We start from the raw sequence: 24800 nt of genomic DNA on the forward strand, positions 1-24800 counted from the left end.
GTCCTACAAGAGGCAATGCAGTGTCTGCAATAAGGAGCATGGTTTCCTGACCACCTGGGGTTACACACATGGAGACAGAGTCCAAGTGAAACCAGAGGGGGCAGGTATATCTGACTGCGTGGCTAGCTGTCCTTTCTGCTGAAATATTAGTGGAGGTGTAGGGTCCATGGAGCATCCACATCCCTCTAAGAGCAATGAGAGCAATGAGGTGTTGGCAGGGGGCCAGGCTCTCACCTCCAAAGTGTCGTCTCACACTTTCTCACTAGCTGGTCCAGCAAGTCCCAAGATCCATTCCTTTCCACAAATCTTGCCTGACCAAAGCTGTGTAGATAAGCCAGTGTGCCCTTGGTTCTCAGCCTGTGTCAGTAGCACTGGTATTTTCAACTCCAGTGGAGGTGACAGGGACCACCAAGAAGAGGTCCCTCCTCACTAGAGGAGAACTGATCACCATACCTCCAGCACCTTCCCTGAAAAGGCAAATTGTGAGATTATCTGTTCTCAGAAAAGCAGGTATGTGGAGTCTGACTCCCAAATACCTTTGGGCTAAGGGTGAATAGAACTTGCTTCTGCAGAATAAGACCACATCCTCCAATCTGTATAAGTACATATCTTTCTTCAATCATCTGGGCTTTTTATTGTTTATCTGAACAATGGTAAGATTTTAAGAGCCTTTACTTCAGGCTATTTCAGATGATGCCTAATGATGCAATTTTTTTCTCACAAAAACACACCTATCATTCCCACCAAAGACAGTTGGAGTCACACAGAGACATCTGAGGGGTCAAATCCGAAAACCAACCAACCAAACAAATTATTCAGCCTTTCTCTTTTGTTCTTCCTCCCTATTCTCTACCTACCTTCACACAACAGTGGGCAGTTTCCTGTCCTCCCATGCACAGTCAACTATTTTATACTAATTTTACTCAGCTGGTTTTGATCATGGGGCTCAGTCAAGCTTCATCCCACAAGAGGGTGAAGACAAGGGTGTCCTTTGCCACCTTCAACTTGCCCCAGGTGCCTGGGCATGCAGGAGTCAGTCCTGGCTGCAGTCTTAGCTGTGTCTCCAACAGAATGGGCAGCTCTTAACTCCCAGCCCCTTACCACAGGTTCAGACCCAGGCTGCTGGGCAGGACTGTCAGCTGGTGCAATTGTGACAAGTCTGTGATGGATGCTAGCTCAAGATATGGTTCATGGCTGGGCTGAGGATGACTCCTGATTTTCAGCAGCAGCCCCAGCCTGTGGTCTTACCTCTCAGTGGCCCTGCTAGGCTGGAATTCGAACAACACAGGAAATGAAAAAGCAGCTCTAAAAATATCAGGTTCCAGCCAATGCAGCAACACCTGCTAGGGAGGGTTAAGATCAGAGCTGCAGCCCCCTAATTCTGAATTCCCCTGTGTTTTGTTGTTGCCAGTTCCTGTCCAAACACCACCATGTGCTGCTCCTCTACTCTTCTGCTGCTCCGGAGAAAACCCCCAGAGAGCGGATGTCAGATCCTGCCAATACATGCAAGAGGGATAAGGGGACGAGCCATGTGGGACGGGCAGCCTGCATAGCCTCCGCGTCTACACAGGGAGCAGGAACTGAAGGGCAGAGGAGGAAGGAAGGCTGTGGTGGGTACAGTGAGGCATTAAATAGCACTTGCTGGATCTCTGCTTGGCAGGGATTCACCTGCCCCTGTTTCTAAGCCCTCAGTTCCTGGGGAAGGCTAGATATGAGGAGGCTGGAGGAAGTACAGCTGAACTGGTGGGAGTAAAATTTACACCACCTACCACAGGCTCCTGTGCCCCATGCAGAAATCAGTGACTCTACAGAGCTCCCAGCAGGTGGGAAAACTGGGCCTCAGTGCCTGGCCTGCCAAGTTCCCAGAAGACATGCATGCAATGATGGTGTAAATAATCTGTCCAGGATCCCACATACAATATTTAGAGTTAGTTGTACTGAACAGCCTCGCCAGTCCCCTGCAACCCTTGGCACAGCTCAGCCCTCTCCCCTTGCCCAGAAGGGCTTTGCTTCTATCTTGCTTTCCTCCAGGCAATGGGAGAGAGGCTGATCTCCATCACCCTGCACCTCTTGTCACCTTAATGAATAAGGGAAAGAGCAAAAATACTTAGTGCAAGGAAGCACTTGCAGTCCTTATGCAGGGACCCTGTATGATCATTGCTAAAGCAAAGAGTAGTAGTTCCTTCTGGTGGGAATTACAGGGTGAAATACTGTGGTCTGCATTACACCAGGATTCATGCCAGACAGCAAAGCTGGAATTAGAAGAGTCCCGGGACAAGCTCAGTCTACCACAACCACAGGCAGATGGTTAGTTCAGACACGTCTCCAGAGCATCCACCCCCCAGCCCATGGCCACAAAATGCTCCCTGGGGCTCTGTAACAAGCTTGAGACCAACAGCAAAGAACAAAAGCCACAGCTTGTGTGTGCCACTGGAAGAGAGCGGTAGCAATCACAGGCACCCCCAGTGTCCTCAGTCCCCACTGTAAAACTCCCAGATGAGCTTTGGAAATTGGACAGGTCTCACATTACAAAGAGAACGGGGAAAAATCCAACATCCAGCCATACCTCCCCATTTGACTTTCAAGGGGCAATTGCAAAGGTCAGCTTGACCCCAGGAGCACGAACAAGATACACAAGACAGAACAACACTGAGGCTGTTCTGCCACTAAGGCAACACTCTCCTTAGCTTTAGCCACTCTTCTGAGCTTCTGCTGATGAGGAAAAGAGACCTGGAAGCCAATTTGTCCTATAAGTTGTGGAAAAAACTCTTTAATGGCTTTTTCTTCGCCTTCCTTTCTGGCCTTAGGGTGACTAAGTCTCTGAGGGAGACCTGTTTATTTGCCAAGGAATTAGGGAGTTTTGTGCCTTCCTTTATTCTTATGAAAAGATAACGACCTTTTTGTGGGAAGATCCAAGCCTTGCCAAGAAATATGTTTTGGCAGCTCTCCAGAGGTACTGGCAGTTAGAGGCAAACAGACTTCCCTGGAGAATAAAAGGGTAGATGGAGCTATGTGGCCCTGGATTTCAGTTTAGGCTTGGCAAATTCTTTGGATCTATGAATCTGTGTTTTCAGAAAGGGTACTTGCTACCCATTTGACCCCAGAGGAGAAATTAGCAGCATGGCCACTGCAGCACCCAGGCATGCAATGGGGTATGTCTGAAAGGCATCACTGTATTTTGTACACGCATTCTCAGCTGGAGTGAAATTAGGTAGCTCAGGCACTCCCATTCCTGGCAGCGTGGCTCCAAGCCAGCTGCAAAATCCATGCAGAAACTCTTTGGTGCTTGGCTACCACTGAACTCCACAGTGCTGTGACTCCCAGGTTGCTCATACGTAACCTCCGTGCGTCTGCACAAGCTGTGGGCTTACCTTCGCACTGCAGCACAGGCACAGCTTGCTGACTCCGTACGTGGCCCCACAGTCATCCTGGCCTGGCAGCATTCATGGGGTGCCTAACCCAGGCAGGCTGGTGTTTCTGCTGCTCCTTGCCATCTTCAGGAGGTCCTGCTCAGAGCTCTCTGCAGAAAACAAGATCCTAGTTCAGGGTCCATCTCTGGATGCATGCGTTGCTCAGAGATTCATGCATTGCTCTCCCACAGGGACCATGAACTCATATTTAAATGGGGAGAGGCATCTGTTTCCCCATCAGTGCTCGAGTTTGACATTTTCACTCCTGCCGGTTTCCAACATGCAGCTGAGAGTGTAGGTAATCACAATGGACAATGCTTCTCTCTTTAATAGACCATGACCTGGGCCGCTTCCTGGAGAAGCATATGGCTCCGCACACTTTTGCTTCCAGGGGTCCCCAGAGATCCTAGGGAGCTGCTGGAAATGTCAGTCATTCCCTGAAATTCAACCTGCAGGCTTCACCACAGGAACTGAAGTTATTTTGCTCAACCCTCCAGCCTCCTCATGCATCTTTACCTAGCAATTTCACATGGAGGTACAAGACAATTCCTGCTGGACTTACCCCCTGCCTTTGGCCAAGAACAAAGGTCAAGCAACTAATACCAGGTTATTGCAGTGAGTGACACATAATCAACAGAATAGGTGTAAGGACTATATCCTGAGAGATCTGGGTTGTCTCTGCTCCTCACCAATTGCCTTCATTCATAGGCCATTCTGAAAGCTTAACGAGCCCTCAGCAGTCACAGATCAGTTAGCTAAACTCTGTGTTCTGAAATTTTCTTGTTATCTTCGGACAGCTGGGTCTGTGAAATTGCCTATTAACAGTTTGCAGAGCCATTTAGAAAAGTACATGTGAATCTAATAGCCAGATATAATGGCCTGACAGATCAATAAAGCACATTCCAACTCTGTGGAGTCTAGACTTCCTGGGGAGGAGTGGTGGGATTTTTATAGCGAAGTCACCAAAAAGTTATGCATGTGTTTGTGCAAGAAGAAAAGCAGAGGAGCAGAGAAGCGGTGATGTATTCAGACAAAAAACGTTTCACAGAGCCTGAAGAAGTTTTGTTCTGGATCAAGACATCCTAGAAAGCCCATTGTAAATGCTTCTGGTGCCTAATTTCAGTGGAACTGTACTTCCGTGAAGCTGAGAGGCTTTGCAGATCCAGGCTGGATGGGTATATGAAACTGGACACACATGTGCATAAGCCTGTGTTGCAAGAACATAGGCATGCATGCCACGCTGTGGGGAGCTTGTTGCACACATAATAGCACTCGGACCCACTGAAGTCCCTGGGACAAATATGCTTTGCAGCTGTGCGTTTCTGATGACAGCATGAGGAGGTACCTGATGATTCAGAGATGATCGATGGGTACCTGCACCACCTGTGTGTACTTCAGCAGAGAAGAGAGACTATAACACACATTTCCAGCCACATCTTTTGTCACTCCTCTGCCTATTCCAGCAGTGTGACTGCCCTCAATAATAAACAGTGCCCATTTCTGTAAATAAACTCTGATAAGGGCCTAGCCCCCAGCTGGCTTAACAGAAGACCATGTGGCGGTGCTAATTTACAGCAGCTGAGAATTTGCCTCAGTGTCTCCTCGCCCAAAACAAAACTCTATAAAAAGATGGTTTCTCAAGTTCAGCTGTGGTGCAAAAAGCACTGTTCCTATAAGAAGGGACTAACTGGGTGGCTTGCAGCAGCAATGCTCCTGCTAATGTGCATAGGAGACAGTAACATGGCTACACTACAGCCTTTTTCCCCTGCTTCTCTCCTGGAGTTCAGGTGCAGCTGACCCTGATGTGCTGGTGGTTAATTCTGGCAGCACTTTGACCCACATGGATTTGCTCTGGCCAACCCTAGAAAAATGAATTTCAGAGATCCTTTGCAGGCACAGAAACCTCTCCTATCCTTGCAGATGCCAGAAGGCTGTGTGTTCCTCATAATATTTTCTGTTTTCCTTACCTCCCTCTCTTGTTGCCATCATATTTGCTAAGTAGGTCCTAACCAGAGGTTTACCACAATGTTCAGTGGAAGGTGCTGGTGCCACTTTGTGACAGAATATCCTGGCTGCTCTGCTGCCTGTGGAAAGCTTGGTTTGGTCTATCTCTACCTCAGCACAAATCACTTATTTGGTCTGCTTCTGCAGAGCCTGTACAGCTTCATTCTTTACCCTCCAAGTCACTTAGTATACACTTAGCAGCAGGGATGAAAGAGGCTTCAGGAAATAGCATGCTGAGATGTGAGGCCTCCCAGGCCTCCAATCAACCCCCCTGAAGGGGAAAAGCCTAGGGCTAAAGACCAAATTCTAATTATAACAACAGATCTGCAGTCATTCCCAATTATGTCAAGCTCTTCAACGAGGAATTAAACAAGTTATAAAACGGGTGCACTATCTTATTCCTTCTAGCATTAATAGCATGATGTTGTGAAAACATGGCAATATCTAAACAACATGTAAAGGGAACATTACAATGGCATGTGAATGACAGAGGAAAACAATATTAGCATGATAGACACATCCTTTCTTGCTCCACAGGCATGATTTACTATTGAATTACACTAGGCTGAGGCTACAGTAACACCTCAGATTGCTGTGAGGATAATTCTTAAATGAAGCCAACAAAAACCTAACAAAATCTGATTGATGGGGTCTGGGAATCTGGAAAGATTACAATGTGAAGTAAAAAACAGGTTTTGTGCTTAAGAACAAGTATCACTGATGATGCTATCAGCAAGCATCATGAGTTGATCAGTTTGCACCTTTTCCTCAAGACTGAGGAATTTTCCAGGACACACAACCTGAAAATGTACCTCAAATGTAATTTTCATGCTCAGAATCAAAATTGCTGGGAAGAAGAAGAATATCACAGTTAAATAATAATAATAAAATCACAGTTGTCCCTTCCAGGCTGACAGTTTATGAAACTCGTAAAAACTAGTACCATGGAGGTGGGGGTACTACCAAATGGGACAGGTCGTAATTGCATGAGCACAGATTGAGCCCTCCAGTCTCAATAGCTGTTCCTCCAGAAGCCACCGCTAACACTTTCACATCTGCACATCTTGGTGTTCAGCTCTTTAGGTTAACTATACACAGGTGATACCTCCTTCCCTGTGGCCTGATTCTTTCACCTCCTTCTCAGTTATGCAGTCATTTCCATCTGTGCAAAGTGGGTGGCATTTTACACTTACTTCACTTTCTCTTCAGTCAGGTGAAAATGTCTGCAAGAGGTGCAAAACAGAGTGGAGCTTGGGGGAAGAATAAGAAAAACAGCCTGTGAGAAGGTTCTTTATCTCCATAAAATCCGTTTCTTGCCTCTAGCATTGTAGCTGGAAGATGACTGAGAAAATGTCAGAAGAATATTCCTACTAGTCCAATATATGCTTGTACAGTACCTAGCACAATAGAACAGTAATAAATAATATTTGTTATAGTGTACCCAAAAGAAGCTCTGAATGTGATTTGTAAAGTGATATTGAAGGGTTTCGGAAAGGCAAAGAATTCAGGCTGAGGAAAATGTCTCACACATGAGTAAAAAACAGAGCACAGGATTATAATGGAAAAAATGGTACTACTTTAACTGCAGCAACAGCAAACTGCAAAGGACAGAGCACTTTGCTTTACGTACATCAAACCTTTTTGCAGTTAACCTCTCCTATCAACTGTCAGTTGAAGGGATTAGTCACCTCTGCTCAACTACTCATTTCACATAATCTTCCCTCTCAGGCACTTTTTACCATGCAAAGTATTTCACAGAGCTTTGCAACAGACAATGTATGAGTTTGCAGTGAAACATATTTTTTTTTTTTTTTTGGCAGTCTGAATATCTGAAAAGGCCATTAAAGCATTTCTTTCTAGTCTCTTAGGTGGGAGCAGACAAACTGTGACAACACACTATCTGTTGTAACAACAGGATACTGAGCATTACTCCGCCTCCACGCCTGAGGAACCGTGACATCCAGGGGGGCAAGTTTACATCCCGTGCCTTCTGCAGCTCCACTCCAGCCAGCAGGAGCTTTCAGACACAAAGTGCCCCAGTCAGAATCTGGTCCACTGGGGCTGTGCTGTCCTCTGCCATCATCTGCTCGCCCTCTGCCTGGTACAGGGTGCATGCTTAGGTGTAATTCTTCCTTTTGCTTCCCTTTTTCTACTGCCAAAAGAAATGCCTAATGGATCTCCACAGCATCAAGGTCTCTGATATGCTTTTGGCTTGCTATAGGGGCCGGTTCTTATACTGCAATGCAACTTCTAGGGTGTCTTTAAAACATTTCTTATCTGGACAAGAGGTTGCAATGGATATGGAGTTACTTGGGGGTGAAAGGGCCTGCTATGACAGCTTAATCACACTGAAACCTGTCCCTGGCTGCCCTTCCTTCCCAGGGGACCCACAGGGGTTATGGGGTGGATTCAGTATTTTGTCAATGAATTGCTCCCTGGAGGCGGCTTAGGCAAGGGGCTTCTGTGTGCATACAAGCACTGCAAAATATGCGGTGTCAGGCCGCCTGTGTGTGTAGAGATCAACCCTCCTGCACACGGGTGGCATGTGTGATGGGTCACCCCATGAGTGAGGCACCTTAGCACACACCTTCCTGCCCCCAGTGGGTGATCCACCCAGCTGGGAACACTGCACATCCCTGTAATCTTTATTTTCATAGGAAATAAAAAAAGGAAAATATTAATGTAATTATCAATACAGGACCAGATTTATCTTTCAGGTTTGCACTGCCTACAGTTTAAGGCCAGAAAGGTCTATCAGACAGACCGTTTGGTCTGACATCTTGCATATATATCACAAGTCATCTCATTTTAACCACTTTTCCCTGCACTGAACCCAAGGGCTTTTGTATTCAAAAGGCAGTTCAGTCTTGATCTGGAGCCATCAAAGCATGGAGAATCCATCACATTCATTAATCATCTTCTCCCTTAAAAATGTGAGCCTTCTGTCAGGTGCTTTGATTTGGCTTTGATTTGCAGCCATTGTTTCTCATTTTGTCCTGCTTTGCCAGGGTAAGTAACCCTTTAGAATTTGCCATTTTATCCCTGTGAAGGTACTTATAAATTTTAATTCAGGCACCATTCCACCTCCTTTCTGACAAGCTAACCTACAAGTCCCTCCCTGCAAGGCATTTTCTCTGGCCTGTGAATCATTTTGTAACTGCTTTCTCCACACTCCAATCTTTTCAATGTGAATTTTAAAGCATGGACACTAAAAGTATACAGTTTTCTGTTTGCATTTCCCACATGTTGAGAGGGATGAATTACACTTTCCTCCTTCCTCTATTCTTATCAGCTTTTCCATTATTTCACTCTAGACCGATGTCAGGCTACGTGGCACAAAGAAACCCAACTCATCTGCTCCCATTTTGGAAGTACTGGCATAAAATTAGCCTTTGCCCAGTTTCCTGGGTGACTTCCAGCAACTAGGAACTGCTCAGTGTCACTACCCGTGGGTTTGTGATCCCCACAGCCAGGTCCTTTACAGCCCTGGCCCATAACTTCTCTGGAGATACAGATATAAATATTTTTCTCTCTGTTAAAGGTTATTCAACAGTCACTCTGCTTACTAATGGAAAGTGTTTTCTGTCCTCACTTAAAATAAGGCTAAAAATTATTTGTTTCCAACTGCAAAACAGAAATATATATCCAATGCATCCGCCTTTCCCCATCGCTGACAATTTCCTCATCCCCATCTCTAATCATACATCCCATCACCAAAGGCTCTCTTCTTTAACAGCAAACTGTTTGAGTTTTAATTCTCTTTTTTTTCCTGATACCTTCTGCTTTCCTGAGCAGTTTCCTCCATTTCATGCCTCTCGGTTACTATTTCTTACAGTCTCTCTCCCTTTTTTCCTCTTGTTAACACACCAGAGAGAAAAGAATACTTCTACCTTTTGCTTTCAATGCGCCTCTGATCCAGTATTTGAGGTTATCAGCATCTTCTGGCTTGTAAAATGTGAGCATGTTCAGACACAGGGACTCAGGACTGAAAATAACAGTTACTCTGCTTAGAGGATTACAGAGGATACATACAGCATCAGTGACTGACTACTTATATTCAATTATTTTTTTTATTTAGTTACGATAGTGTTTACTATTTTGTAATAGTTTAATGATGAATAATTTTATTAGCTCATTCTTCTTGGCTGAACCTCGACTTTCCAAAATACTTAAGTCTAGCTCAAAATGACGGTCTGTCATTTTTGGTTCCCCCTCCGCTAATGCCCAGTAGGTTGGAACAAACATGCCACCCTTGTCAAAGGGGACAAAACCCATTTGCTTACCAAAATAAAGGCTGTGAATGGCACACCTGTGCAATGAGGGGACGCTCAAACCGGAGGTGCTTTCCTCTTAGGGCTTTCAGGGTCCTGTGGGGTTGGGGGGGTGTCCCCGTGGGGCGTCCCCCAAGTCAGGGCCCAGCAGCCAGGGCCTGGCCAGAAGCAGCCGGGGGCACCGGGGCAGACCCTGTCCCGGGCACCAGGCACCTCACGGGGCCCGCGGCCAGGCGGGGCTGTGGGGAGCTGGAGCCCACCCTGCTGCAGCACCCTGGGGCAAGGGCTGACAGCCCGGGGGCTGACACGGGGTCCTGGGCCGTGGGCAGGGTGAAGCCATGCGGCCTTCCTGGAAGACGATTGTATTTTTTAATAAAGTAATTTATTATACAGTAATTAATGTCATGGCACCCCTCCCAGGAGGAGCACTGCTTCCCTGCCGGCAGGATCACAGTGTGGCGAACCGCCTCCGGGAGCCATGCTGCAATGGCAGTGGCCTCACCAGCAGCTCCCCTGCAGCCTGCAGTGCCCTGACAGCCAGCCTGCTCCCCTGCCTCCTACAGCCGCATGAGTCTTAGTCTTGTGGTCCACAACCCGTGGCAGCAGCGTGTGTCAGGCCTGAGCGCCACGTCCCTGCTCAACCCCAGCCAAGGGCGCTGGTCCCGGTCCCCTGCGCTGCTGAGGCCTCCCTGCGTTTCAAGGGGGAGCAACGTAAAGCTGCATTAGCCTGGGTTGGGGGAGCACTGCAGACACCTCCCTGACAACAGTCAAACAACAAGTTTCTGAATTTCCACTGGAGCAAGTTAAAAATGGTTCTGTAGTTCCCTGGTTAGATGAGGGTGGTTATTTTTAGCTTGGATGACCAAGCCTCAATGGTCAAGATGCCTTCGCCAAGCTTTTCTGAAACCGCGGGGAATTCCAGGCCTGAGGGTTTTGCTTGGAGTCATTGCTGGTGCTCCCCGTTTTCAGCAATTTTTGTTCTGTCAGTCCTGTGAGAAAAGGCAGGGGCAGCTATGTGCTATTTCAGGAATAAACCAACCATTGCCACAACATGTGATGGGCAGGCCCTGAGGCCACAGGCTTTGTTATAAAATCAGAAATGAAGTAAGCAAATTTTGGATTAAATGGGGGAAAAAAACCCAAAATGCATGTAAAAACCCTCAGTTTCCACAGCAATAAATGATTCCCTCCTTATTTATTAAAGCAGCATTTCTGAAGACTCATGGAGATGATTCTGGTTTAGCATGATTTTGTTTAATCAGGCTTTGAATTAATTAACATAATTAGTCACTATAGGGGGGATTACTTGGAATGATTTTATGGAGTCTTTTGTTGTGCTGGTTCAGGTTTTGCAGCTTCATTTAAATGTGGCTGGAGGGGCTTATTAACAAGAGTGATTAATGTTGCATAAAATTGATTACAGCCTAATTTTAGCTGCAAAACCATCTTCCTGCTCGCTTTCGTCACAAGTCACTGCAGTGACTTCAGACCAGAAGCAGTTTGGCATATGGTTGAATAGCAGTGGTGGCAGTGGCAGCCGGCAGCCCTCGCTGTCAAGGATGGCAGAATCCCACCCCGGCTCACAGTGCTGAAGAGCCCTGAGCCAGGCTGGGGTTACTGTGACAGGACAGTGCTTTGCCTGCTGATGGAGAGAGAAAAATACAGTAAATCATCTTTATCGACTGAGAAATCAGTGTGCAGTTTTAATTCGGTTAACTTCCTTACTTACGCATCTGTCTGCTGCTCATGTCCCTTTTTCTACTACAGTAAATACAGAAAAGTCCCAGCCTTGAAAATTCCCACTCTTAACTTTTCTTATAAACAGAGCCAAAGAATTTCAAACGTTGGCAGGCTGCGGAGCTGTCATGTGTATGTAAGCATATACAAAATGCACGTACATCTGTGTGCAATGGTTAGAAAGGACGGGGCAGATCCTGACACGGGAAGCCACAATGCGTAGTACCTGAGCCTACAAAGGGTCACAGCCAATGGACCTCTTTCAGAAATAAGTGATGATGCCAAGTGTCTGGCAGCCTGCATTGATCTTTTAGATTACTTACATTTCTCTATTAACAATAGTACCATCGAGCTACAGTAAAGATCCAATTTTAATCATATGGCCCTGGATATTGTTAAATAAAGCAGATGTGAAGTTTCTAAACAAGACGTCCTCGAGGTTTGGCTTTGAAAAGAAGGAAGATGTTTCACACAGCCAATGACATCTAATTTTTTCAAAGGCTTAGCTTGACATTTCCAAGAAAAACAGCTCTTTTCTGATGAAAGGCTGCACAGAAAGAAATGTCATGTGGAAAGGAGGAGTTTGGAGTTGTTTGGGGGTTATTTTCATAAAAAGGAGGAAGTGAGGATGGTGAAAGGAAACAAAAAAAATCAAAGTTAAAATTTAACAAATGTCTGGCATAAAATTACCACAAACACTGTAGTAATTTCATGTCCCTGAAATCAGCTCCTGCAGCAAATAAGTTTCTCCTCCTTTTCCAATAAATTATTTATATGGCTGCAACTTTCTAGTCTAGTAGATGGGGGTGGGGGAGGTGTTTGGGTTTTCTTCCTTTTATGCTAGTTCAAGACAATGGGCCTTGCCACCACATAATTTGAGAACAAAGTAGCAGGAAAAGTGCCAGCCTTCTGCCTTGGTAGAGCTTCTGCCCACATGCCTGACACTAACTACATGCGAAAACGTAAGTGAGGAGTCAGCAACCTTACAAGCCGACAGGCTCGTTTCAGCAGCCCACCACAGCATGCCGAGGTGTGGATATCGGCTTCTAGCCGTGGGACACTCCTCCAGAGGCTGTCACCTTGCCCAAGACTTGGAAGAGAACGTGCCCGCATGTGTGGGGTGTACCAGCAACCCAGGCGCGCAAGGTGTGTGCCCCGCTGGGTCACGCACATCCATGTCAACAGGCAACTGTACATTTATTTGCAACAGGGGAGAAGGAAGAAGAGCAGAAAGAATCAGCTCCCCAGATGCTTGCCAAGCCATCCATGAGTGCCATGTGCTGTCTGCATTTCTTGTTGGATCAATTAAAACTAGGGCTGGATGAATATTATTTGCCAAATACATTATTTAGCAAATGTTGATCTTCTTTACTGAATATGCTATTTGACTAATCATTTCTGCAGTAGCCTACCAGCTCTAGCACCATCCAAACACTATTCGTTGAATAATTTATGAGATGAACAAAGACAAAATGCATTGAATAATTTATTCAAAGAAAAATTGCTTCCAGTATTTGGTTAGCTCTAATTAGATCCTCTTTTCGGCTAGATTACACACATACGTGCACGTGCTCAGGCATACGTACACATGGGCACATGGGCACATATGCAGCAAGCCGGATTCGGGGTGCATAGCAGATTGGCACCACTTTACTTCAGTGGTTTTATGCCTGAGGCACGCTGGCACAGACAGAATCAAAACAAAGCCTCATAAATAGAGTGAAAGGGTGCAGGGTGATATGCAACGGATCAGGAAAAGAGGAGCTGGTGATTCATCTAGCAGATGATTTTAGGACACTTTGAGAAGAAGCAAGAACATAAAGAAATTCTGCCTCAAGTGGATCACGAGCCCCTCTTCTTTGGCAGACTGCATGTAAAGAAAGAGGATGCTAAATGTAGTCATTTGCAACCATAGACTTCCCTATTTCACACTCAAGTGTGGACAGAGAAGGAGATCAGAAGGGAGGGATGGCAGGTATTTTGTGGTGACAGAGTAAAAGACCACTGCAGTATGATTTCAGGACTGCTGGAACAGTGCACGGTCCCTAAACATCAGCAGGCCCAGATCATGTTCATATGCTGCAGAATGACCTTTTTCCCCCAACCGTCCTGGAGTATGTCCAGTTATTCCTTTTCAACTGCAGTTTTTCTTACCTTTAGTACAGGTTACGCATGAGTTCCTGGGGCAAGGAGAAGCTTCGCTGACCACAGTGAGCTGCTAGACAAAGACATACTGGCATCTTCTGTTGGTTACCTGATTTTTCACAGCTAATTTGGGGGCAGGTATTTCAGGTAAAGTGTCAGCTTTAATTCACAGCCCCTTCAAAGCTACTTTCATACGAAGCCACGTAACCTCTCGGAGTCTGGTACCTCCAGGTCAGGGTTGAGGGCAGCAGAAAGATTTTACTGACAGTGCAGCTGTTTGCACCATACCTAACCACGTGGATAAACAAAGGACTACAATTTAGCCAAGATAACCTTTGCGATAACCTTGCAAATGCTGACATAAACCATATGTGCTTCCCAATCCCAGAAAGGCAAAGACAAACCTTACATAAATTCCCAAACTTTACAAAATTTACATGGTGGCATATCCAGGAACATTCATAATAGAGAGGGATCCCACATTCAGGCCTAGTTTTCAAACCCCTTGCAGTAGAAGTCCATCTCCAATAACATGAGACATGTATCAAATAAGAGAAGTTGCCAAAGCAGACTAAAAGGCGTTGTGTGTACGTCAAAGAAAAAAGCTTTCCTCAACTGCTGTCTGCATCTTTTATTTAGATAGCTGGACAAGATAAATGGGACAGATACGCAAGCAAATCAAAATGCAATGATAAAACAGAAACCTCTAATTGGTCATCTTGAAGGACAAAGCTGCATCTTCTGTGGTTAATTTGCTCCCAATTATTTTTTTTCCCTTGGTTCTATTTTTGGAGAGCTCCCAGAGCTGCCCTAATGGTAGAGAAAAAGAGTAATGGAGATAATTGGGAACATCCTGAATAACCTAATTCCAGTGTCCCTATGGTATGACTAGACACCTAAAGGATGTCTCCAGGACAATGTCAGCCAGCATGAAAGGCTGCGTCAAAGGCATCAGAGTGAGGTTGCTCTTTTTAAAAGCTTGTTGGCACTTTCAATTAATAGAAGTCACTTGGGAAGTATTTCCTTTTATGCCTGACAGGTTTCTCTTTTGCCCTTTATATATGATGTGTTACCATGAATGCAGTTCATCCACTGCTTAATCATCCTGCCTGTTTGTCATGCACAGATAGCACATACTTTTGTACATAGGACTTAAGGACCCGGGTTTCAGAGAATGTTAGTGTTCAGAGGCAGAACTTGGGAGTGGAAAGGCAACACCATAATTAGGCATCAGGCATCTTGCTTAGAAGTTGGCGTATGAGGCTTTTGCCCCTACTCCAGTACAAGTAACTTTGCCACACAGGGCACAGGTACCATAGCACAGCAGGAGCATGCAAATGAGTGCCAGGGTGGCTGGGGGACACCAGCTGGAGCATCTCAAAGAGCATGCACAGTCGTGTGGGCAGCCACGGGCAAGGGGAAGTGAGTCGCAAGCATCCCATAGCTGTCAACTGCTGTGTATCCAGAACCACTTCATCCCAGTGCCTCCTTGGAAAATGAACAAGATTTCATTTTGCTGGGTGCTTTCAGAAAGAATACACTGACACAGCTGTGAAGTGCCCAGATCCACTGTGATGGGGGGACATACCAGTAAATAAGAACAACCTGAGATGACAAATTGTCAGCCCAGGCTGTACTCAAAACATGGTCCTAGTCTCACGAGGGTCCTCAGTTCTGCAAACTGGCACCAATAAATTAATGGAAATAGGATTAATTTTAAATTCTCTACCTGAAAAGCAAACACCAAAGTCACAGGCTGCTAGCATCTTCAGTACCTGCAGCAGCTGGCCATAACAAACATGTTCAGCAGTCGTAGGGGCAGGAAGGGCTTTTTCTCCCAGTGTTTTCTGCACCTTCTGGCCAGTGTCCTCTCTCAGCACTGAGAAGGGACAATCATGTGTCAGCTCTGGGGGAAGATACCCCCTCTTGTCACAGTTTCCTGACCTGCCAGCGTCTAGCATGGTGCCTGAACTTGTTCTCTAATAAGTGTTTTTAATCCTGCATATGAGCACGTGTATTTTAGTACACCGCTATGTGGAGTGCCAAGTCAGGTCAGAGCTTGACGTTTTACTATTTTGCCATAAAGCAAGACCTCTACAAATTTCAGGCTTGGATAACTAACTGCTGCCCTTTTTTTAAAGGAATTTATTTACAAGATCATCAAAATGAAAGTGACAGCAGTGGCAGCAAGTAAATTACCGCTGCCTAATTAGGCCCAAAGAGAGTTTGGGGCCTGAAATGTCCCTTCATGTAGGCTGATGGAGAAAAGAAAAGCACACTAGACACATGCACATTGAACTTACCAGTCCTTAAATTTCTTGTCTTTCTGCTAGTTCCTGAAGTGCAAAAAGTGCTATATTCTTCCCTGCTTCTGTTCCCATGTTCAGAGGCTTGTAAGATTTGCAGTTAAAGATACTTATTCATTGTTAGACTTGAAAACAAACTTGCCAGGCACTCTTTGTTGAACTTGTTCCGTTCCTTTTCTCTCTCCCATCCAGGAACACAGAGCCAGCCTGGTAATTCTGCTGCTCGGTGTCTCCTAGGCAATGCTTGCTCAATGCTGACCAACTTCTTGTAAATAGAGCTGAAAAAAAGCCAGGTACTGGCTGCTGCACTTATACATACACCTTGTTCATTCACACTGAGAACCCAAAATTTCACAGGGGAGCTTGCACATCCTTGCAGCACTGTCCTTCAGAAGTGTCCAGCACAGGCACTGCCCTTTGTTACTGTGCCGTTGGTTATAAAAAGAAATCAAAAAGCCTTTAATTATTTCACTAGAAATAAAACTATCTATCTTCAGTTAGGAGGTAAGGAGAAGTTCACCAGAAAATTGTTTGATCTGGGCTACTAACCAAACAGAAGTTTCCATGGCTTCAAGGTTGTAAGCCATAGCATTTCAGATCACTGGAATTAAATAACTGCTTGGGAATAAACTTCCTTAAGTTAAAGGTTGATATTTCTGCATGGCTTAAAGGATTTGGTTCTAATTTCAGCTTCTGGTGGTTTTTGGTTTTTTTTTTTTTAAGAGATAAACAGAGATAATTCACCAAATAACTTCAACGTGTGAAGGTCTAGGGCTGCTCCATAAACACAGCATGAGCTTGGCAGCCAGCAGGGAAGAGCACCAGACTGATCGCAATGGCTCAGCTAGGTCCCAGATCAGCCCCAGGCAGGGGGTCATAGCCCCACAGGTGAGGGCCCATCAGTCTGGCAGGGCTTAGCCTCACTGGGCTACCAAACTGCACAAGAGCACTTATATGAATGCCTCCCACCCTCTTTACCCATTTAAAAATGTCTAATTTTCACAACAAAACCTTCACAATAAAAGATGTGCATTAAAAATGTGGGGAAGAAAAAAAATAACCCCAGCCTCTATATGAGATAACAATATGAGTCCAAAGAGCATGAGGACGTAGAGGCAGCACAATTTGTCCTACAGCATTTAAAGCAAAGAAAGGACATGCCAGGCTCCAATGTTTAAAAAAGCCCCATGACTGAATTACATGAAAAAAGGTTCAATCACAGCAGAAAATTGAGTTAGGTTACTGGAGAAGCTGTCACTTTTAAAGATGTAGAAAGTTGCAAGACCGGATTTGTCATTGGAAGTCAAATTGGTGAAATTTACCTTGCTTGTGAGCAAAAATGAATATTAAGCATCATTCCAAAGAGAAGCTTTAGAGAAATGCATAATCCTCTTTCTGTGGAGTTTTATTTCAGAAAGGGGCAATTCTGCACATGATTTATCTTTTTTCTGTGAATAAATTTGTTAAGCCTGAGAAAATGGAGTCCATTATATGGTCCCATAGTCAGATAGCACGATATACAGCTGTGAGATGTGTTATTATGCAGTAAAGATATAGCACAATTGCAATGAGTCTTCTCAGAAGGGTTGCAAATCCAGTAAGAATGGTAAATTTTAATCTTTTGTTATCTAAGCTTTGGTCATTGATTTCTCTGGCATTTTAAAATGAAGGGAAAAGAACCAGAAGCAATGTGTGATAGAAAGCTCATTAATTCAAAGCTGAATTCAACCCCAAAATCCGATTGATGCCGGTGAGTTTGGAGTACACCTCAAATGTAGGAAATTTCCTGCACCCACAAAATCAGGCTTTGGCGTGAACAGACTGTACAGCTGACAAAGAAGCAAGATAATGCATATCCTTACTCACTGGAACCTATGAGCTGGAATAACAGCTGCAGTGTTTGGGCTGTTACCATCCATTTTGCAGGGTACAAGGGCTCCTAGATCTGTTCAAACAGATATCTGTAACCTGTACCTGACCTACCCTCACATTACCCTCAGCCCGCACAGAAAGCAAGTGACCTTCCCTGCTGGTGCAGTGTAAATTGTTAAAGATTATTGTTTTCTCAGGAAGGTCTTCAAGCATGCTTTGCTGTTCCCAGTGAAACGCACTGTGACTTTACCATTGATCACCAGAGGGCAAAAAGGACAATTTCATCCCTCTAGAAAGAAATGCTCTGCAGCAATTTTCTCTTTTTTATTGTAACTGTGTGTCCTTTCACTTAATTTACTGAAATAATTCCATTTTTCTCTGCAAAACACTTTTATTCAATAAAAGTTTGTCCTCTTTCAGCCCCCTTTCTGTTTGCTGACCTTGATTTTATTGCTTTGCTGGCTGACAACAAGGTCCGAACTCCCTGTGCAGTCCCCCCCTGTGCAGTGAAACACCCAAACATAGACTTTACTTCCAGATACTAAGGTGTAACACTGCCCAAGCTTGACAAGGATGCCCTGTGCCAAGCTGGAGAGCTGGATCTGGTATCTGTTGGGTTTAGCAAGGTTGCTTCACCAAAAGCATTAAGACAGAGGAGGTATCTCCTAGCTGAACTAAACAGAGAGTAAAGCCTGTTCTGCAGATTATGAAAATGGTTTGACGTACCAGCTTGCATCCTGCAGGGCAGAGAAGCCCTTGGCCAGACCAGAATGACAGCCAGCCCCGTCCTGGCCGTGACCTGGCCAGGCACAGGCGCCTCGGGCAGGAATGGAGGACACAAGCAATCCACGCAGGTGTTGCCTCCAGGCTACAGCCACAGTGACCCCGGGACTTACTGAGCTGGCGGTTGCGTCCAGGTCATCACGTTTCATAAGCACAGTCTGACATTAATCACATTGCCCTGTTTTAGTCAGGGCCCTCACGTAGTTAATCCTCTTGTGCCACTATAGGAAAGGGAACACATGCTTGACACCAACAGTGCAACCCTTGGGTACAATTAAACATCAGGAACTACTCAAACATTTGTAAGGTTTCCTTTTTATGCACATCTGCTTGTTGACCTTTGGGAGAGAGACTCTTTCATGGCCAGTTTTCGGTGATAAGAAGCTGCTATCACAAAAAAGCACTGTCACAGCTGGCGCGATACCAAAGACGGAGCTGGGAGATTGAAATGTTGCTGGAAGGGGTTCGTCCTAGTCTGCATGGGGCAGCGCAGGGAAGTTTGCTCTGCTGTCACCCTTGGTTTATCTCTTCAGCGGCTAAATAAAGGCCTTCAATCTTTGCAGCTGCAAGCTCAGCAGCTTTCTCTACCACGCATCATTCACTTGAAGATAAAACCAGCTGTGGAGAGTCCCAGATCTTTGGTGCAAGCTGTTATTTGATTTATTTATTGGCACAGGGTTCTAAAACATGGTAGGTGCTTTTTTGCAGATAGGAGGAGACACAGTTCCCTAGCTTTGAAGGGCTGACAGCAAAGATGTAGTGTACACAAAAAACACTAATGCAGCAACAGAGACAGAAAGCAAGTTTGCAACATTAGATTAAGTGGTTGCTTATGGTTGCTGTACAAGTCTTGGTTGTTTGAAGACAGAGATGCATATGTACACATATGTATTCCTTATGCACGCACCTCTGTACTGAAGATGTCATAGGCATAAACAACAAAATGGAGGCTCGAAGATTTATCCAATGGGAATTAGGAAAAATCCAGCATTTCCTGGCCAAGGTACCAGATCTAACCATGGCTTTAAATTATTACAGTGCTCAAAATAGTACAAAGGGCTGCAACATAATCACTGCAAAAAACAGTCAGGGGGCAGGGGACGGAACAGGCACCATCCTAAAGAGCAAAAAATGTCTTCTGCTGCCCCATGATTAGTGTCAGCATGTGAAAGAGCAGATCCTTGCTCAGTGAGCAGACTAGTGTGCAGTGGAAGGCGTGCAGAGTACCAGCCGACTGCAGGCACAAGTCACTGAGTCACCTCTGATGAAGTTCCTGCTCTGTAGACAGTCCCTTTTTGCAAGTGAGTTTATCACCCTGGCTCACCTGCATGATCTCAACTAGCTCCTCTACTGAGCCCGTTTAAAACTCAGTGCATTGGTTGCCTTCTTTTTAACCCCTGCTACAGCCCCTCGAGAGCGAAGGGTGCCCTCCTGCCTCTTGCCCTTAAAGGTGTTGCTGTGGCAGATCTGAACTTTTCCTAATACCAGAGCATCTTGGTATGGGTTTCATCTGGCCTTTATTTTGTGTGTTGCCTTTTCAAGAAAACAGCTGAGACTTGTGTGTGCTCTTTGATTTAAAAAATGCAAGAAATAGTATTATATAGAGATGTAAAAATTAACGAGTTTCTCATCTAAGTGGACTGGTAGTGTATAAGAGGTGTTTGAGAGCATTCCTAGACGGCCATGACACTACCTGCCATCACTGAGAAGGTCATCTGAGTTATTGGCTATTATTTAAGACTTTGGACCATGTAATTGTTTCCTTTCTTCCTGAGATTAAAGGTAGAAAAAGCAATACTGTCTCTTTAGACAGGAGTAATCCACATCCAAAGCCTTTCCTGCCACTTGGACAGAAAAGCCAGCTGTTTAGTTACTAGATCCTGTAAGTGGGTGAGAAGAGATGCTGTGCTGCCCCATCAAAATGCCACAGTCATGGCACAGCCACATCCTCTGCCTGCCCTGTGGCAGGCAGGACACTGTGGCCATTTGCAGCCGGTAGTGTCTGCACAGGAGCTAACGATGGCAAATCCTAGGGTAAGATTGCAGCCAGACAAATCTGTCTGATCCTTTTTCGTGGTTTTCTCAAGTGAAAGCCTTAGGAGATTCTGGGGTTTGTGGCTTTTGCCTAAAAGCAAATGCTCGTTTACCGCCCTGACTTAATATTCGTGTGGTTTTGCTCCCCCACTGTCCCCTCCTTGCCTGCAGGCTGAAGCCACGAAGCAGGCAGTGACTCCTGGTGCCTGACACCGGCGAGCACCTTGCACCGACTCCACCAGGAGCAGCTCCAAGTCAAACTCCAGGGCTGGAAGGGAGATCGGGGAGCGTGAGGCACTCCTCCAGCACCACCCAGCACTTCTTTAGCCAAGCACTCTTCTTCCTCCTCTTATGAAGTAAACATCCTCCTTTGAAAGTCAGAGGGAGCTGCCGCTTTGGCTTCAGCGGGGAACAGGAGCTGGCCCAGGGACCACCTGAACCTTCTGCTTTCTGGTTGCACTCCTGAAGCTGCAAAGCCACCACCCTAAATTTTAACCAAAGGTAAACTGACCCAGCCCACCAGTAGCTTAATTTCACACTGATGTCTGATCAGCAGGGACAGGTGTCCCTGCCCATAGCAGGGGAGTTGGAACGAGAAGATCTTTAAGGTCCTTTTCAGCCTAAACCATTCTCTAGCTTTATGATTCTATGATCTTCTTGCTGATACCAGCTGACACCCAGCCTGGCCACTGTGGACCCCTGAACCTCCCCCTCAGCACCTCCCCTCTCCATCCTTTCACATCCCTCCCACACGCAGCAGAGCCCATGCTGCCTGCCAGACCTGCAGCCTGGGGCCAGCTGAGGCTCAGCCCTGTGCTAGCACACCCACCTGTTTTCCAGACTGTTTTAAGGATTTAACCTTTCCTCTCTGCTTTCCTTCCAAGACTTTCCTCCAGGCCTTTGTCACCTGGAGTCTGCATGACGGCTGCGCCTCTGGCCCCAGCAGCTGTAGCCGTGTCTCCTGCAAGATCCCACGAAAAAGACCTCGTCCCGGCTTGCTGATGGGGCTGCCTCACCCCTCTTGGGACATCACATCACCATATCACCAAAAGCCAGTAATGACTTGGCTGTGTGTTGGCGCTCTGGTAATGCTGACCCTCATCTTTATTGTGTCACATGGCCAAGTTTTCCTGCCAGCTAAGTAGCTTCCCTCATGTTCACCATTTAATTTTTTCTCTTGCCTCTGTTCCAGGAGAAATGAAAACAGATGCGTGCCCGTGACAAAGTGGTCTTGCTCTGCCGCAGAGCTCCCTGCACTGGAGGTCCTCACAGGAAGGCACGAGGCAAGACACTGCTTACAGTGCAAAGCTCAGCAATGCCTTACTCCTTCATCTTTATGCGTACAAGCATCTGTACAACCTCTCTTTACAATGTGTCCCGGTGTGGTTTTGCAGGGACCGTGTTTTCTTCCCTGCCTGATATTCACCACACCCTGCAGATGATGCACACGCTGGACCTCGTGTTACAGGGGCTGCTATACAGCAGCACAGCCCCCTTTCCCTAACTACCCTGTGGCTGCTGCACCCACCCCTGGTCCTGGCACAGTATTCGCAGAGGCTATCAATCACTCCTGACTTAGCACCATTTCTAGCATGACAGAGTCACAAGCTCTGCAAGCAAATCACTGCAATACATGACCAGTGTGGAGCTGGTTTCCTTCTGCAGGCAAATGAAGACTCAGGTGCCCAAGGCAGCACTGTTCTCCTGGACTCCCCATTCCCTTCTTGCATTTTACCTCGCTGCCTCATGTCCTCTTTATCCATCATTCATTTCTGCACTTTGCCCTTACCTCAGCTCCCCCATCTATCCTGATCATGTAATGGCTATATAATAATATTACTGATGGATTTGTTTTCTTCTGCGGATAAACTGTCCGTAGTCCAGCTGAGTCAAATTTAAGCCCAACAATGAGGACTTGGTGAAAATGTAGAGAAAAAGACCTAGAGGAAGAACAGGTCTCCTGAGTCATGATCAGCAATCTACCATCAGTGCAGATGTGCCTTTCTATAGACATTTCTTACAGTACAGTATTTTTAAATAATAATAATAAAAAAAGACCCTGGAGAAAATAACTTTCCATTTGGCACAAAATACAGTTCTGGACACCAACCAGATCTGCATACATTTGCTTCCTCTTGCACAATGTCTTTTGTTGCCTTCCTCCTTTCTCTAGAAAATGGACAATGCAAGACAAGAAAATATACATATTTTATTTTTGTTGTGAAACACTTTTCCTCATGAAAGAAAGGAAGCCTTGAGAGCATTTCAGACTGTCTTTTATAGTTCCTGTGGCTATAACTACAATATGTGTTTTCAACATGAATCAGAGTGATATAACTACTTACACATCTTGTACGGTGCCTTTTTGTTCCTCCTACAGAAAACTCCAACAGGTTCCAATAGAAAATAACTCTTTTACATCCAGCTTCAAAAGCTACATTCCCATTTATAGCAAGCAAAGAAAAACATGAGAGCAGATGATGGCAAAGCAAGCTGGGTGATGCAGACCTGGGGGATCTGGGAGTTCTCCTTCTGTGCAACATATATTTTACTGAAGCTATGAAACTATTTCATTATGAGGTGCCAAGAGAAATGCATGTTCCAGTCAGATCAGATTTACCCAACTGGGTCACTGGAAGCCAAGGTGCAAATACCCAGGCTGTGCCACATAGACTCTGGCGTGGCTGGTGGAGCCTGGCTGGTTTTCCACCCCTGTGATGGGAGAAAGGGTTGGCATCTCAGATGTTGCAGAGGAGGAGAGGCAGACATCGTTAAATGGTCTCTCAGGCCAGCTTTGCTGTACTGGCCACCCAGGGACCCCGTGTGCCCTCCGGGTGAGCGATAAGGGAAGCATGGTTTGAGAAAGGTGGCTGTGATGGTGCAAACATCCTCTGGCTACAGCGGTGAAGCCTAACTGCAGCCAGCCACAGCCGTGATGAGAAAGTGGAGTGCCAGAGCCACACAGCCCGGGCTCAGGCTGGAGGAGCTGCCTGGCTGGCTCCTCAAACAGGGGCTTAGAGCGTGACACGGAGGCACAGCACCGCCTGGAAATGTATGACCACAAGGTGAACCAGGGAGAGCTGTCAGCAGCAAGAATGGCAAGAGGAGGTGGGGCTGTTTGACTTGGCTCTGGGATGCCGGTAAACTGAAGGAAATGTCAGTAAAGGTAAAAATGTCACTCTAATAATAGTAACTGACATTGCTGCTCCCTTTTTAATCAGAAATAACAAACACTCGGGGGTGGGGCGGGGAGGGTGTGATAGGAAGAAGATTGTTTGACCCACAAGGGTCGGGCGGACACCTCTGAAACAACATGGGAAGTCTGGACACAGAAACACCTAAGACATGAGTGCAGAGCCCACAAGAAGACCCTAGAAACGTGGGGGTCACCTTTATTTTCAACAACCACCAGCAGGAGAGTTTGAGCCATGCAAAAAGGCAGAGTGTAGATTTAGGTCCAGCCCAAAAGGCAGTTGTTCCCAGTATGTCAGGTTTTAGATTGGATTCACACAGGCTCTGTTTGGAGGAAGAGGATCAGGAATATTACTATTGCTTTCTGTGGAGCGGTAAGAACATAACCTTCTCCAAGCCTGCCATGGCATGGAGCAGCATTTTGCTGTTCCTGGTTGATGAAATTGCACACCAGCAGAATGACAATCAGCTGTCCTGAAGGTTTTGTTTTCTTGCCTTTTAGACTTTACTGATCCTCTTCCCAAAATCACACTCTCAAGCTTGACTGCTGCACGTGGTGAAAGGACACCATGGAAATGCCAAAAGCAGCTCTGTGAAAGCCCTGTGCTGGCATGATGCCTGTGCACTGCTTCACTAACAAGTGCCACTCGTGCCCACCGAGCTGCCAGGATGCCTGAGAGTGCCGAGAACCTGCTGCTTTCGCTGGAACTCACTCATAGGAGCTCTGGGACAGAGACAGTGACGTTGACAGGACAGCGTGCTGTGGCACAGCTGCTCCCTATCTCCTGGCCTGCAGCACGCACTGCATTTGGCTGGCACTCATGTGGAAGCAAAAACGTTCTGAGCACCCCCCCTTTGCTATACCCCAAAGGGAAGCCTCTCTGCCCTGTGGATGCTCAGCACTTCTGAAAAGCAAATGTACAGCTGGGAAAGTATATACACAGATGTGCACTTTTTTCCTCAGCCAGGGCCTATGGATGTTCCAGATCCAATAGATGTGACACTTTGCTTGGGTTTGTTTGGAAAAAGCTTGAGGGGCAGAATCG

The sequence above is a fragment of the Falco naumanni genome, chromosome 6 (assembly GCF_017639655.2).
Source record: "Falco naumanni isolate bFalNau1 chromosome 6, bFalNau1.pat, whole genome shotgun sequence".
Classification (NCBI taxonomy): Eukaryota; Metazoa; Chordata; class Aves; order Falconiformes; family Falconidae; genus Falco; species Falco naumanni.